General features: G+C 37.3%; 1 long non-coding RNA gene across 1 annotated transcript; it reads left to right on the top strand.

Moving 5' to 3' along the window:
- The first annotated feature begins 865 nt into the window (after nucleotides 1-865).
- Nucleotides 866-15,175, top strand: LOC138815986 (uncharacterized). The gene is made up of 4 exons (XR_011368532.1): nucleotides 866-976; nucleotides 6,856-7,023; nucleotides 14,295-14,406; nucleotides 15,048-15,175. It is a non-coding gene; the product is annotated as an uncharacterized lncRNA (long non-coding RNA).
- Nucleotides 15,176-16,182: the final 1,007 nt, after the last annotated feature.

The following is a 16,182-nucleotide window of genomic DNA, read 5'->3' as shown; positions in this document are numbered from 1 at the left end:
CACCCCTGTGATTTTTAACTAGAAGAAATCAAGGCTCTGCAAATGGACGGGCAAGACCCCAGCTCATGAAACATGTCTACTTTTAGTCTCAAAATTATGTTTTCATTTGAGTTTCTTCTATAGAGAAGTAATGAAAAGGTAAAGGGAAGAAAAGGGATTGTCTTAAAAGCAGCTTCTAAAGAAATACTATCTAGACCACAGGAAAGAAGTTGTCTACCACAGAGGAAGCTGGTCTAACCATTGGCAATATTTTTAGACAAATATTGTAAGTATTTTCCCTGTATGCAATTAAGCTTGCTCATAGTATCTAATGAAATTGTACAGGGAATGATGTACTTTGGGATTAGGTGTAAGTCAAAGACATTTGTATTCAAGGAATCTTTGAATGTGAATATTCCTGAAGGGTTTCTAAGTCATCTGATCAACAATTGTCCCTGAAAATTAATATGAAGATATTAGTGTACATTTGAATTTATCTTGTTTTTTCAAGATTATCTATAATTTGAATATTTTTCCCTATTCAAACAAATAATTTTAACAGAACTTTGCTGGTCATAAGCCATAGTAAAGGCAAGCAAAGAATTTTGTTAAGAGTGGTCCTGAGAAAGTGACAGTAAGAAACAAATGTGTACTTAACTTCTTCCTCAGAACAGAGGCTACTTTCTGCCCCACAGCCTTTGGCACAGGTAGAGGATAAGCCCTTTACACAAGCAGACCTGGGGAGTGTTTGCTAAAACAAAGCTTAAGCAGTTGAAGATGAATGGACACCTCAGAAGAATTTGAGAGAGCCTGCACAAAAGATCCAAATTCTATTTTTAATAACTGACATGAAGGCCAGTAACAGTCTTTCTAGGAGCCTGGTCAAGCCGCGTGCCCACCTATGATGTCCCTGAGGAAACTCTGATGCTCCTGTTCCAGGGCGATTGTGTTCCTGGATAATCAATGTCCAGAGAATGCCTGGCACAGGCTCCATCTGGTATGTTAATGCTTTGGATCAAATGTATTCCTCTCAGAGGGCTGGGCAGAATCCATGTGCCACTCGCTGGCAGTTATTATGAAGCAGTTATTATTAGTGAATACATGAAACCAGATCAGGAGGCTCAAGCTTCATGTAAAATAGTGTACATGCAGTCACGGAGATTTCTCCAGATGCCAGACCACTGGATAGAGTGGGTACAGACTGCATTAGCTTCTCCATTTTGGCACTTTGTTGTCCCCAAACGTGGAAGCCTGCCTCATGGAGAATATTCTTATTGTCACAGAGAGCTCTTGTCTTTTTCTTTCCAATTTCTTTTTTCCATAATGAATCAACATGGAGGTCCCAGCAGTCCAAGGTAGAAGCAAAGCACATGTGTTTTCAAGAAAGAACTCTGAAATAAGCACTGAAGTGCTTTATCTCATATAACCTTACAGAAAACTGACAGTAGCCAGCTGTTGTCTGAGCTAAACACTCTTCTAAAGAGCCAGGAGCCATGAGGTGAAAAGGGAGACAGAGAAAATAACTTCTCTCGCATTGAACCATGTATGACAGATCAGCTGTAAAGAACCCTGGAGGAAACAAAAGTCAATGAGGCAAAAGTCCTTGCAAGTGACCCCTGCCTGTTCCCCTTTGCCTCTCTAGAAATAATCCATCGGAATGCCCTTTTATTGGTGCAGATTCTGTACATGTCCTCTCCCATTTTAATTCTGTGCATTTGCTCTAAGTTTTAAAAATCATTACATCTTATCAATTTCTACAAGACCTCTCTCTCTCCCTCTACTCCTCTCTCCCTCCCCTCTCTCTTTCTCCCCCCCTCCTCTCTCTCACACTAGTATTAGGATTTAAACCCAGGGCCTCACACTCTTGCTTGGCTTTCTTGCTTATAGCTAGTGCTCTACCATGTAATCTACACCCTCAGTCCAGTGTTTTCCTGGTTAAGTTGAAGTTTTATAACCTGTTCTTCCCAAAGTTAGCTTCAAACAATAATCCTACAGGTCTCAGTCTCCTGAGTAGGTAGGATTTTGGGTGCAAGCTTCCCATGCCTGGTTTTGTTGGTTTTCTTATAGCTTTTGTCCTCTTCTATTTTTTACCTTTCTGTTTCTCTGTCTTTGGAGCTCCCCTCACATAGGAAAATTAAAATTTCTAGTCCTCATATTCATAGACTGTCTAGCCAGAAAATAGTTTCCTAAGCATGCAAGGACTTTCTCTACTTACACTGAATTACTATTCTCAGTACTAGAAAAATATCTGTGACTACTACTTGAAAGGGCTTGAAAGCTAAAATGTCACATGTAATAATGTAACATCATTTTGGATCACTCCTGTAAAGAGGTAATATGCACTTCTTAGGCCTTGAGATATAGTAAAAAGTGAAAAGTGGGTTTACAATGTAATGGCAGATTGGGATTATTGACAAGCATGACTCTTAGTTACAATCCTGTGGTAACAGGGCCAGCCAGTATTAGTGTTATCTGATACTCACTTTCGCATTGGTTCCTGTTCTCTCTAGTCTAGTCTCTGCCTGCTGTCTGTAAGTCTCCAATACAAATTCACACATACACTAGCCTTGTGGTTGTGTAGCTTTTGTTCATGAGGATATATAACAGTGAAATTTGAGCGGTATTCAGGCTAAAAGAGGAAAACAGATGCAAAAGTAGGAATAATTGGAAATTACCAAGAAATCAGTAAGTACAGAAATTTATAAGGAGAAGTGATAAGAATAGTTAATCCCACTCCAACCCTTAGATTTTCCAAGAGAGTGTGGGCACACATTGTAAGTACACAGAAAGAAATCAATTCATTTTATTTAGTTATTAAGGATGAAAGAGGACCTCTGAAGGCTATGTATATCTAATTATATTTGTTTGCCCTTTTGTGTTGAATTAAATTGGGTTTTGTATGATGGTTTTTTTTTTAAAGCTTGATGTGGAGTTGTTTATAAGCTCTGTGGATTTTGTTTGCTAAAGGTTGATCCGAAATAAAGTTGATTATTAAGCTTAAGGTGATTTGCAGTTTGAGAATCATTCTGTTTTCAGACAGACATTTTTGCTTTTGTTTTGCATGTTTACTGAAAAATGTTAATCTTTTTGTGAGCAGTTTGACACATGAAATTACTTTTGCAATCTTTCTGATGAAAAAATAGACACATTATCAATAGTCATGTATTGATGATCGTGTTGGTTATTGTAGCACTACCCAAGATGAATGGCTAAAGGAGGAAAGGTTGATTTTCTTTCAGAGGTTTCTGTCTATTGTTGACTGGCTCTGTTGTTTCTAGTCCTGTAATGAGGCAGAGCATCAAAGTTGGAAGGTCATGGAAAGGAAGAGCTGTTTACCTCATGGTAGCCAGGAGCAGAGTTCAAATACAGAAAGAGTTAGGATAAGGTACAACCCCCAGGAACACATGGCAGTGACCTACTTCCTGCAGACAGCTTTACTTCCTAAAGTCTCTGTACCTCCAAAGAGTAGTTGGCTGAAAACCAAGGCTTCAATACACAAACCTTTAGGTGATGTTTCATATTCAAGCCATACAAATGACATATAAAATTTCACCCTATTCTTCTCATCTATTTGTTTCCTAGGATGTACATGATTGTCACAAAATAAGGCATGTATTATTTACTGTTACAATAAAAGAAAACAAAAGAAAATCTTGTCATTTCTTTACCTCAGGTAGTAGCACAAAGACAAAGTGATTCAAGGTGGAAGAGACTTCTTTGCTATTTGCTTGTGTCTCCCAGGCTCCCAGGTGGTCCTGCTTTTGTTTTTCAGAGAAGGTATTTTTTTTTTTTTTACAAAAGCAGGTTTGACGTGTCAATTGTTCCTTTGCATTTGTTTTGAGTCTGGGTTCTTTCCGTGTTTTGATATCCATCACATAATTCTTTTCGTCTTTTGATTATGACCACAGGACCAGTAACTCTGATCTGTGATTCCTTCCATCTAAATGTACCTCATACACTGGTAGAGGAGATGGTTTTTACTTCTTCATATTTGTTAGATTTGTTTATGTTATATTAGAATCTTTCCTTGATTCAGTTTCATTTCTCTTTGGGAATTTCTCTTCGGGATTTGAATCTACTTGATGTTTTGTCTACTTGTTTATAACTCTTGCTTTAAATGCATCTTATTTCCAGTTGCATCTCATGCTTTAAGTGCATCTCATTTCCACTTGGTTTTGCAGAGAAATCAGACATTGGGCATGACTTACCCCTATCGTGTGTAGCTATCTGGGTATTCTAGTCCTGACCACTCCACTTTAGCAATTTTAATATTTTCTGCCTGGAGTTGTTTTCTAGAGTGGATGAATCAGGGTGAAGACTTATTTTTGGTTGACTGAGGTCTTTTTCTTTGCCCGTTGGTATTTCTCCCTTGTTAAAATGCCCACTTTGTTGCTATGGGAAGTTTTACCCATCCAATACACAGTTACATTGTTACTGGACAATTGTCCCTTCTACCTAACACTGGTCTTTTGTCAAGAACAGAGGAATTGACAGAAGTAACAATTTGCAGAAGTAACATTAATCTCTCATTAACTACTTAACTAATCTCTCATCTCACTGTAAACAGAATGACTTGTATGTTGAAGGGACAAGTTTGGCTACCATTTCCCTCTTCAATGTACTTTGTTATCTATTTCTTAAAAGCAAGCAGAGCGGCTTAGTTACTTGGAATTAAATTGTGTGTCATGCCAACTTGAGCAACGACCTACTTGGTTGGATAGTACTGGATTGTGCATTCGAAGCAGGGACAAATAAATCAAGTTTAAAGATGTATAATTTTAACTCTTTACTCCTAGAGGCAAATTCTATTATTAGATGGAACAACTCATTTGGGCATCATCCTTCCCCTTCACATATTTTAACTAAGGCAAGTTTTTGTTAGGCTTTAACTTCAAAAGCCTATCCTCAAAAGAATGTATATGGGCTGAATTATGGATTTCCATCAAAAACTCATATTTTTCTTAAATGTAACTATGAGAAATAGAGTGAGCTTGTCACATTGTCTGAGGTCTTTGGAGGATAGCAGGGCAGAGCATGGCTCTGTCTCTATTCAGAATCTGACAGGAGGCCAGGTAATGGGGTGCTTTTGAGTTGGCTTGTGGGAAGAGGAGATTCAAAATGCATCATTTAGATTTGAAGTTAATGGGTCATTTCCTTTTCATTGCTGTTGCTGTCTCCTTTTGGTACCCCCAAATTTCGTTAAAATGGAATTATAATTTTGCCAAATTTCAGCACAGAAATGGTATCAAACACCAGTTCATGAACATAGTTTTATCTGTAATAGTACTGACAGTTCTGAGAAAAATCTCATCTTCAAAATTAAAACTGTCTTTTACCTTTGAAAATATCACCCTTAAAAGCAACTCACATAAATTATCATCAAGAATTATATATTTTCAGAGTGAATGCCTGGATGACACTGTTTCTTAATTAATCATCATATCCAACATGCTGGGTTTAATATACTAGTAGATTGGTTATAAAATGAATCTATTCAAGGTACTTTTTGAAAGTTCTCTCTAAAAGCTAAAGATATTTTTATCAGCATCAAATGAGATTCCAGTCAAGGTTTTGCTCTTCAGTAATGATGGCTTTCAGAATGTTATTCCTTTTTCTGGGACTTTTATCCCGCCAATTCCATTACCAAAGCCCTCTCCTATCAAGCTATGTTAAATTTCATTTTGAAAGTTGACAAACAACTCTTTTTCAGTTTAGTACCTTCTGGTATAATATCAAACGTAGATCAACACTAAAATAACAAAATTAATAACTCCAAAGGCAAAAAAAATAGATGAAGAAGTTTTGTCTGCTTTTGAAAGGATTTATGTTATGACTTCTAGACTTTCAGCTGTCAAGCATCTTCACATACTCTACAGTTAGACTGATAATTGCAGATAATTGCTCCTCTCTCTGAATGTAGTAAATATGGGTTTATCATGCTCTTTGTATTGTAGACATTTCGTCTGAACTCAGTTCTATTTGCCTATATGTTGTAATCATCATTTCAATATTAAAAATTTTACTCATTTATCTGGCTGCCCATGTATGATTAAGAGTGAACTACTAAACAGTGGATAGATACAGGATGTATAAGAAAGCTTGTTTAAGTGGGTCTTGCTGTAGGTAAACAGATAAGGAGGGATCAGATATAATTTTGTAAGGACTGTAAATGTCAGTGCCTATAGATCTTTTCTGTAAACTAATTCCCCCCCGGGAAGATTCTCCCTTCAAATTCACTGGGAGCAAAGTGAAGTGACCAGAGCTGGTCATTTCACTTCTTACTTTCTTGCAGTACTGGAGTTTGAACTCATAGACTTGTGCTTGCTGAGCAGGTATTCTACTACTTAAGCCAAGCCCCAGCCCTTTTCAAGTTTGGTTGAAAATTAAATTAGTTGCTAAATTAGATCACTAAAACTTGATTAGTTGCTAAATTACATTGTTGACCTGGCCTGCAATATTCCTATCTATACCTCATGCATAGCTAGGATTAAAGATATGCACCACTGTGCCTGGTATGTTTGCTGTGGAAGGGGTTTTGTTTTTACACCTGGATTGGCCTCTAACCACAATCCTCACAACCTCTGCCTCCTGAATAGCTGGGCTTATGCATAGGTACTGCTATATCCGGGCAATGTTACAATGCTTTTTTAGATAGATTTTTAGCCACTCTACCTTTGCTCCATTTCAGCCAGATCACTTGCCTTTATTTCAGTAATATTGAGCTTCAAGTTTTTAGACTTTCTGTGTCATGAATCTATTTAATAAGGCTTAGACCTGTTTAACCTTCTTTGTTTATTAACATCTTTACAGTTATGTTGATATTGGTCATTTGTTAAAAACTAACACCTTTCCCTGCTCTTATTTTCTTTTTACTAGTTTGCTTACATGTTCTAGTTTTCCTTCACTGGGTTTTGGATGGAATGAAGACCTATAGATACATGTTCTGACTATCTTGTTCAACTGGAGTCCCAAGAAATTATCTACAAATGACAGATACAGTTAGGAAAAACTGTGCTTCTTGCTTACATTTGTGTGGATTGTAAAGTAAGTCTGTAATCAAAAGTAAGTCTGTAGTCCTTTAGCACATGTTTCCCTGATTGCTTTGCTTGCCTCTAGAAGGCAACATAAAAGTGATTTTAAAAATTGGCCTTACATATAGGAATTGCAAGTATTTCTTACTTCTCTCACTCCAGGTGGGAGAGTTTTGCTTCCTTCAAAGTATAACCCCTGCTTTCACTGTATTTGATGTTAGTATAATTTGTTGAGGGGAAGGGAAAAAAATCATTTAAATAGGGATATAGGTGGACCCATTGCAACAATGAGATGTACAAGTCGTTATGTCAAAAACCAAATTTACAGTTTTGGCCTGGGGTGGGGGGGTTGGATGTAGGGGGGATGGGAGATGGGAAAGGATGGGAAGGGGAAACAAAGGAGGAGGCAACAATACTTGATAAGAAATGTACTCATTATCATGCCCATGTAATTGTAACCCCTCTATATGGTATTTTCACAATAAAAAAATGAAAACGTAACTTATGTTGCTTTCCAAGGCTAAGGGTCTAAATAGAAAAAGATAGGAAAAATCAAGAGCAGAAAGTCCTCCTCTTCTGCCTCTCCCATCCAATTACAGTTTCCTAATTCAAATCACATTGCACCTTGGAAAAGTGTCAGAATTATTCACCTGAGTGTTCACAGTTAGATACAGGAGGCTGGGCATTGGAAATAAAAGAATTGTAGAATGTAGCTAAGGATTGAGCATCAAGAATGTTTTATGTATCTGTTTAAGCACAAATTGACTGGTCCCAAGACCTATCTGGAAATAATAGATGATGGCCTATATTCTTCTATATCATATACACCTTTAGCAATACCTGTGACACATTCTCAACCGACTGTTGATTCCTGTGTGTAGGGGTGCTGGCTGGTTGGCATTCAACTGTTCATGCAGTCTTTACCATATGGTCAGCTCTTTGGAGCCATTGGTTGTATCCAATCTGTTTTATATATTTAACACCTAAGGCAGTGGTTGAATGCTCACGCAATGTTTGTGGGATGAGTAAAAATAAAAAAGACTATTTTGTTTGAATATAAACCTACTGCTTACTGTTATAATTAAATTAAATAGTTGAGCTATGAAAAATAGCTCTCAGCCATTCATTATGATAAGTGGAGAGTTGAATTTCTGACTGGTTGAATTTCTTGCAGTTTAATAGAATCCTTGCCCAGTGTCAGATTTTTCCATTCTTATTGTTAGATAGACAATTGACTGAGATGAGCAGAATCTGATTGTCATTCATTTTATCAGACCAGCTTCCTGATGATATGAACGATCAATGTGTTATGATTTTACCTGTAGGGGACTTGACTACTTGAGAATTATTACCCTCACCTCCATCTAAAGTCACCTAATCCTATTGTTGGGCTGTATGGAGTTTAGCAACCAAAGAGCTGGATACAGGTTTCACTTCTGTTCTTTACTAATTAAATAATCTCGAGCAAAATGATTGTTCTGATGACAGTTTTTTTAAGTACTAAAACAATACAGGACTATTGAAAAAAACTACAGGGGAAGGCACAGCTCAACTAAAATATGATAAACCAAATTAGATAAATGTCATAATATGTTTTATGTTCATCTTCATATATGCAGTAGGAACTCCCTTGCATGATAGTAAGAAGTAATCAGTAATGGTTAAAGTTTGAGAAAATTTTGCCTTTTTAGTTCCAGATGTAAGGAAGGATTGAAGAGTTTCTCTCAGAAAGAACACCTGATTATAGGTGGAACTGTGGCAGCCAGGATTCTGTTTTGAGGTGTTTTCTAGTTGTTTTCTAGATCAACAGAAGTCAATACAAAAATTTACAGGTGACTAACAAGCCCCAGGAACTACACATCCCTTGGAAGATGTAGGCTGAGCACAGGATAGGAGCAGAGTCTTAGATGTTTAATATTTGTGAATGGAAATAGTGAATTATATCCACCCATAATCCCCAGCCACAGGGAACACTTTGGGGCAGGATTTAACTAAGCAGATTAAAGTAAAAGTTGAATGTGGCAATGGAAGCCTTGTAATTTATTGTTAAAGAAATTTGTTTTAAAATCTTGATAATTCTTTCCCGGATGAATGCTTAGACATTTGTTCTTATAAACTGAAATTTCTATGTTCTCTTTATTCTTTATGTAAGAAGAGTAATATATCAATATATTTTCAAAACAAAATATTAAAATAACATAAAGCATTTAGAATAATGTGAAAATTCTTCTTTTTTCATTTTCCATTGCAGAAATAACCCATGTGTATATATATTTTTTAATATTCTGGCTTACTTTTCATAGACTCATGCACACAAATATCTCTATGTCTTATCTTTTTTTTGGGGGGGGGGCTCCAGTCATGGGCTTGAACTCTGGGGCTGGGCACTGTCTCTCAGCTCTTCAGCTCAAGGCTAGCGCTCTACCACTTGAGCCACAGCGCCACTTCCGGCTTTTTTTTTTTCTGCTTATGTGGTGCTGAAGAATCAAATCCAGGGCCTCATGCATGCAAGGCAAGCGCTCTACCACTGAGCCACCTTCCCAGCCCTCTATGTCTTATCTTTTAAGACACTGGCACTAGGGAAAAAGCAAGGTTGTATCAAGGGAAATACTCTCTCTCCCTCCCTCCCTCTCTCTGTCTCTCTCTTTCTGTACAAGAAACTCAAGTTGTCATAATAGAGTATCCTACATTCAATTTGTTGTTTTGCCACTTAGCATCATGACTTTTAGTATATTTCTTAAATTTTCTGATCTTTTAGGTATTCCCTCCTGAAGACACAGTAAAAACACTGTGCAGAGTTATAATGAGTAAATGACATGGAACTCACCGGTTGTAAAAATGAATGCAAAAAGTGAATAAATAAAATGTTAGATAGCATAATGACTAGAAAAATAGAAGAAATAATATGTGTTACTTCTAATCTCTCCTTCCTGTCTCCTTTCTCTCCAGTTGTCCTTGCTTTCTCTTTATTGTTATTACATTAAGAACCAGTCATTTTCCCCTTGTCCTAAAGATCATCATGGAAGAGTAGAGAAGGCTCCAGTCTCTCAATAGAATCAAGTGAGATGCTGATTCTACAGAGTAACTAGGTTATTCAGCTTCTTGTTTATTTTCTGAGGATCTGAGATACCTCCCTCAAACTCTATATTTATATGAATATAACCCATCTCACCCAACTCTTCTCATTAGTCAGATGGGAAATGTACTTTGGAAGAGTTCGTTTCAAAGTCAGTCATCTAAATGTAGAGCATTCATCCAAACTGGAAACGATCATCTTTTTAAAAAGATCAAATCATATTTTAGTATATATGCATGGTACAAAGTAATGCCTTTCATTATGACATTTGCATATGTGCACGTAACATCCTTTGCTCTTTTCAACTTGAATCTATCACCCTGCAAAATCTCATCAGGTCTGGCTAGATCTGTAGGTCCTCATGATCTCCAGGGCTACAGTCCAGATTCAGGGAATACAGAATTGCCAGAGACCTCTCCAGGCAGCCAGCAGAGACACCTCAATTTTATTCTGGCATTTAATCTGCCACAGAAGCTGTTTATTGCTTCATCTTCCTGAGTAACGTGGACACTGTCACTTAATTAACTCACCATTTGACTGCATGTTTAAAGCTGTCAGGTGGGAAGTAAATTTAGTGCTGTCTCATGATTAATAAAATACTGAAGTCTTGTTTTGTGAGAGCCATGTGGCTGGCACCTGAACAAAAGCTACCAGGTTTGTTGACTGTTATTTGGCTTATAATGAAATGGACTGGCAGGGGAAAAGCTGCATTTATTTGTTCCTTTTCTATATTTATTTTTAAAACATATCAATGTGTGTGTACTAGGAGCTGATGTGTTTGGTTAAACTGATAGAAATATTTCATATTTTCTTTCAGTAGCTTTGCTTTGTTGAATAGCAATGTTCCAGGGTCAAAGAATTAATCATTGCATATTTATTGATTACTCATGTTAGGAGCTACCTAGGGTCATTTCTATTTTTTGTTCCAACTAAACTTCACAGTAATTCTTAGAAGCGGGCATTGTTCTTCCCATATTACAGATAAAGAAATAAAGCTCTGAAGTGATTGGTTATTGGTGCAAGGTCACATACCTTAATGCTGTCAGTGGTGAGCTTTAAATGCAAGAGTATGTGTATGTCTAACTTCAACACTTCTGTTAATTCCAAAGGGAGAATTGGTTTTGATTAAGCTCATATTGCTTTTGTAGCAATTATGCATGGAGACATGGGCCATTGCTAATTTTTTCTCCTGGTTCTTCCCCTTCCCCTCAGCCTTAAAAGTACTGTCAATGCTATTTCTGTGTTTGGTGATTTGCTAAAGTGACCAGCACCACTCAGCATTTAGATGTACCCCCATGACTATGATTTGTGGTAGCAAAGCAGCAGATAATAGCCCAGGTAGGAGCTTCCAAGAGTCCTCTCATAGTGTATAAATTAATTCCTCCAAAAATATCCTATGACAACGTATCAACTTATCTACAAGGGAAACTTATTAAAGATTCAATATCCAGTGCTTTTTGTTGGGGGGAGGGGCACATGAAGGTTGTTTGTAGCTGTAATCTTAACTGGTAGGGAAGTGGAGATTAGGATAATCTCTGTTGGAAGGCAGCCTGTTGGGCTAGATGGCAGGTACCTGTCATCCCATCTATGCAGGAAGTGTGAATGGATGATTCACCACGATAGCTTGGGGGAAAAAAAAAGATTTGGGGTCCTATCCCCCCTAAAACTAAAGCCAAAGGGCTGGAGGCAGGGCTCAAAGTATAGAGGGCCTAGAATCTAGCAAGTTCAAGACCAAACAAAAAAATAGACTCATTTAACTAGTATGCACTAAGATGTCAGCGTTCCCAAAAGAAAGCAGTGATTCAGCATAAGGTACATTGCTTATACTAACAATTTAGGCACAGGGAGATGCTTTTACCATGTAAGGAAAGTTTTATGTCAGTACGGGGAACTGTTTATCAGTCAAGTTTTCCCATAACAGCCAAAGGCCACGTTTGTAAGCAACATATTTTGAAAGATAGCTACTATGTTAACTGTTTTTTTTCTTACTTTTTTGAACAAAATTCACATGATCTCATTGGCTGACCCCCAAACCAAAACGTCTCTAATTTGCAATTCTTATTGTGCAAAGCACACACATTATCATCGGCCTACAATGATATCATGGACCTACCATAGGCCTACAACAATACCCTAGGCCTACAACAATAGTTCTCATTTATAATTTTTCATATTGAATCACAGAAGAATGTCTGATTCTTGCTAAATGATGCACGTTAGAAATATATGGGGACATTAGCTATTTAGAGATTTCTCCTTAACCTTCCTTTCTTTCCTCCCTTCCTTTCTTCTCCCTCAAAATATTTTCTGAGTACCTATTAGGCTCTGAAATGTTAGAACAGAATGATTATTTTCATAGACTCTGAGTCCAGATGCCTGGGTTTAAATAGTATTTCTGCTCCTCACCAGTTACATGAGCATGCGCAAGTTCCTTAGATCTTCCTGTGCATTGTACCACTTGCCTTCTAAACAAGGGATAATGATGACTCCTCTTTTTGTACCTTCCTCTCTGAGCATAGATGAGAATCATTGTGTCCAGGGAGGAGGCAATTTTAGATCTGTTTCTAATTGCTGCACATAATGTGAGAGTTCTAACATGAGAACAAAAAGCACTGATTGGGGGATATTTGGTTTTACTGATACCTGATAAAGCAGATCAAAGAAATCACCTACCGTTTCTCCGGTGTCATCATTCACTTACTCGTGACACAGTCCAGCTTCTTGGATTGGATGCACAGGAATTATCAACACTGGTGTTTAGGAGAATGCTTAATTATTATGATTTGATCTTTCTACTTTCAGATTTATGGCTAGCTTTCTTCTCTTTCCTTATGCTTCTCTTTTGTATTGACATTTCCTTACTTATGCTTTACGGTATTTACTTTTTAAATCATGCTCACACACAAACACATACAGAAAATGATTTATATTGAGTGCACCTGCCACAGTAATGGACGTGTCATTACTTGTACAGAGAAAGGGAGTGAAAACTAGCACTTACTTGCTGCTTTTTACAATGGTAATATTCCCACTTGTTTGTCAAATGCATTTTTCTCATTTTGTTCTGAGTAAAAATATCTTCTTAAGTGAATTTTGTACACTAAATAGCTATTGACTAATATTTTTGATTTGGGGGTGTGTGGAGGGGAATATGAGGCCATTGCAGTGCTATTTAGTCAAAAGCAATCTACCAGTTCCCATGTTTTAGAAGAGCCATATATGTTCCTTTATTTTCTGTCTGCCATTGTTTATTTGTTTATCTGTCTCCATTCTTCCCTCATGCACACATGCATGCATGCATGCACGCACATATGCATGCACACATGTGTGTATATGTGTGTGTGCACACACACACACACACAACCCCTGTTGGGACATACATAGACACCTCTCTTACTACATTGGACCTGGGGCTGATCCCAAGTATTTGAAATTATGTTTACCACCATTCAGTCTCCAGGATAAGATTTCATAATTTGTTTTGTTTTATGGCCTTGGAATAAAAGGTGACTGATTCTAAGTATACTGCATATTTGTAGGTCATGCTGTTGCTAGGTGGTCCAAATGGATACAGCATTAAAGAGTGGATGGGGTTGAGAAATCAAAGCATTTTGATAGTTAAAGCCCAGTCAGTGACATGGCAAGACTTTCTCTTTTAGCATGATTGTGAATGATCTTCTATAGTGAAATCACTTTCCCAGAAGTAAAAACATCCATTTTTGCCCATGTTTTTGTTCTGATGCCTGATTCCACACCTCTTTATGAATCAGGACAGTGATGATATCATTGTATATGAAAGCCAAGTATCATTATCATAGTTCTAGCTCTTTCTGCCTGACCCACGTGCCTATTGAAATTAATTAAGATTAAATTGCAGTAGCCATATTTCAACTCCTCATCAATTGTGTGTGGCTAGTGTCTAGGGAACTGGCTGATACAGGCTGAAAACACTTCCATTAGTACAATAAGCTCTGTTGAGGTGTATCTCTTTAGATGAAAGTTGCAATATTTCAGTTCTTTATTAGTCCCTATTTTGACAATAATAGGCTCATTGAATAAGAGGATTATAAATTGCTGTAATTAAATATTGAGTTTTATTTGGTAAGTTTTAGATAATTAGCAAGTGTTGCAAGCCTCCATGTATATTTTTTTCTCTGGGGCTTGCAGATAGCACCTAAGACTTATTAGCTGCTTTGTCTTTCCTGCAGGAAACTTGGGTGTTCTGTGTGCTGGTTTTTGTGAACTCTGCTCCAAATCATATGATTTTGAAATCTTTGGGTATCTGAGAACCAGACCCATGACAGTGGACAGAAACATCTGGTAACCATTCAAATCCATACACTATTCTATCTCACCTTGACTTACGCTGCTTATGATATGGATAAGCTTTTGTGAAATGTATATTGGTAGTAGTGTACCATGACATCATTGTCAGCCTTGGTGAAATATCTGCTCTGATGGTGTCTTGTGAACCTACTGATCTAACTCCCTCGCCATCCTTCTTACAGCTGGCCAACTATCCTGCTTGACTTTGCTCTTAGGGGGTGGATATTACACAAAATTTCTAAGTGAACATACATATAATACTTAGTGCATGTTTGGCTCTCTCACACTTTCCCAACATCACACACACACACACACACACACACACACACACACACACAGATACACAGACACACACACACACATACACAGACACACACAGATACACAGACAGACAGACAGACAGACAGACAGACACACACAGACAGACAGACACACACACACACACACACACACACACATACACACCCTGGATTATGTCTTATATTCTAGTGGGAAAAATGTAGCTTTTTGAAAGAGACTGACAGTGTAGCTGGCACTTCTTTATTCCTGTCATACAATCTTTTGCTTGTTTTAAATGTTACTGCATAGATGTTTTTGTTTTGTTTTGTTTTTGTCTTTGTTTCTGTTTTTACCAGACATCAACATCTAAGTGTGTGAATTTTGCAGAGGTGTTACTCCATGGGAAATAATATGTTAACACTAACAAGTCTGAAGTCCTTACATCAAATAATGGACCTTCATCCTTCCGTGAAGGCTATGAAGAACTCTGAAATACGAAAAACTTTTTTTAATTGTGTTGTTATTGTTAGATCTGTTGCATATTTAAGTAAACAAATTGTATATTACTAAACAGTAATATTACTAAAAAGTAATATACAACCTGTTAAATAAATATCTGCCACTGAAAGTCTAATTTTGATGTATCTAGGATTGCTTTTTCTTTTGTCAGTACTGGGATTTGAACTCAGTTGCTAGGCAGATACTCTTCCACTTGATTCACACACTCAGTACTTTTTTGTGTTATTTTTTGAATAGGATTTCATACTTACATCCAGACCAGCTTGGATCCTCCTCCTCCTAATTACACTTCCCACATAGTTGCATGACAGGTATACACTACTATGCCCCACCTTCATTTGTTGAAGTGAAGTCTCATAAGCTTTTCAATTTGGCTGACCTTGAGCCACAATCTCCCTAATCTCTGCTAGAGTACAGACATGAGACACTGTGCCTGGCCACATATGCATATTTCAAAGTGAAAGAGAAGTATCAAAAACTTCATGCATATTGGAGGAAAAAAATCTTGTTCAATAATCACAATGTTTTCAAAAACACTGTGAAAGGAGCTGGAAGCTGGCAGAGGTGATCGGTATTTTAAGGAAATAGCATTGTAGTGTTTATATTTATAACTCGAACTTTTAGTCTTGTTTACGGAACATTTCCACACAAGGCTCATTGATTCTCAGATTGCTGAATCACGGAGCAGCTGCTTCTATTAGAAGCACAGTTATTTAACTTACTACTGATTACCTCATGAGCACATAATTTCTCAGTCATAGTCTCTGATCCAGAGTTCTTGCTCTTAAGGTCATCTCTAACAGGGCAGAAAAGCTTTGTCCACGACTTGCCCAACCATACGGCAATACTTCCACAACATTTGTCCATGTTTATCATTTCTATGTCACCATTTTTTAAGGCAGAAAAAAAGATTTAATTCAAATCAGTGGTGGATGTATTTTCCTACTCTTTAAACTGGAGATAAATGGGGTG

This window comes from Dipodomys merriami, unplaced genomic scaffold, assembly GCF_024711535.1.
Source record: "Dipodomys merriami isolate MVZ:Mamm:240054 unplaced genomic scaffold, mDipMer1.0.p SCAF_11, whole genome shotgun sequence".
In the NCBI taxonomy this organism is placed as follows: domain Eukaryota; kingdom Metazoa; phylum Chordata; class Mammalia; order Rodentia; family Heteromyidae; genus Dipodomys; species Dipodomys merriami.
Note: the sequence above shows the minus strand (reverse complement) of the source record. Positions and strands in the feature narration are given on the sequence as shown.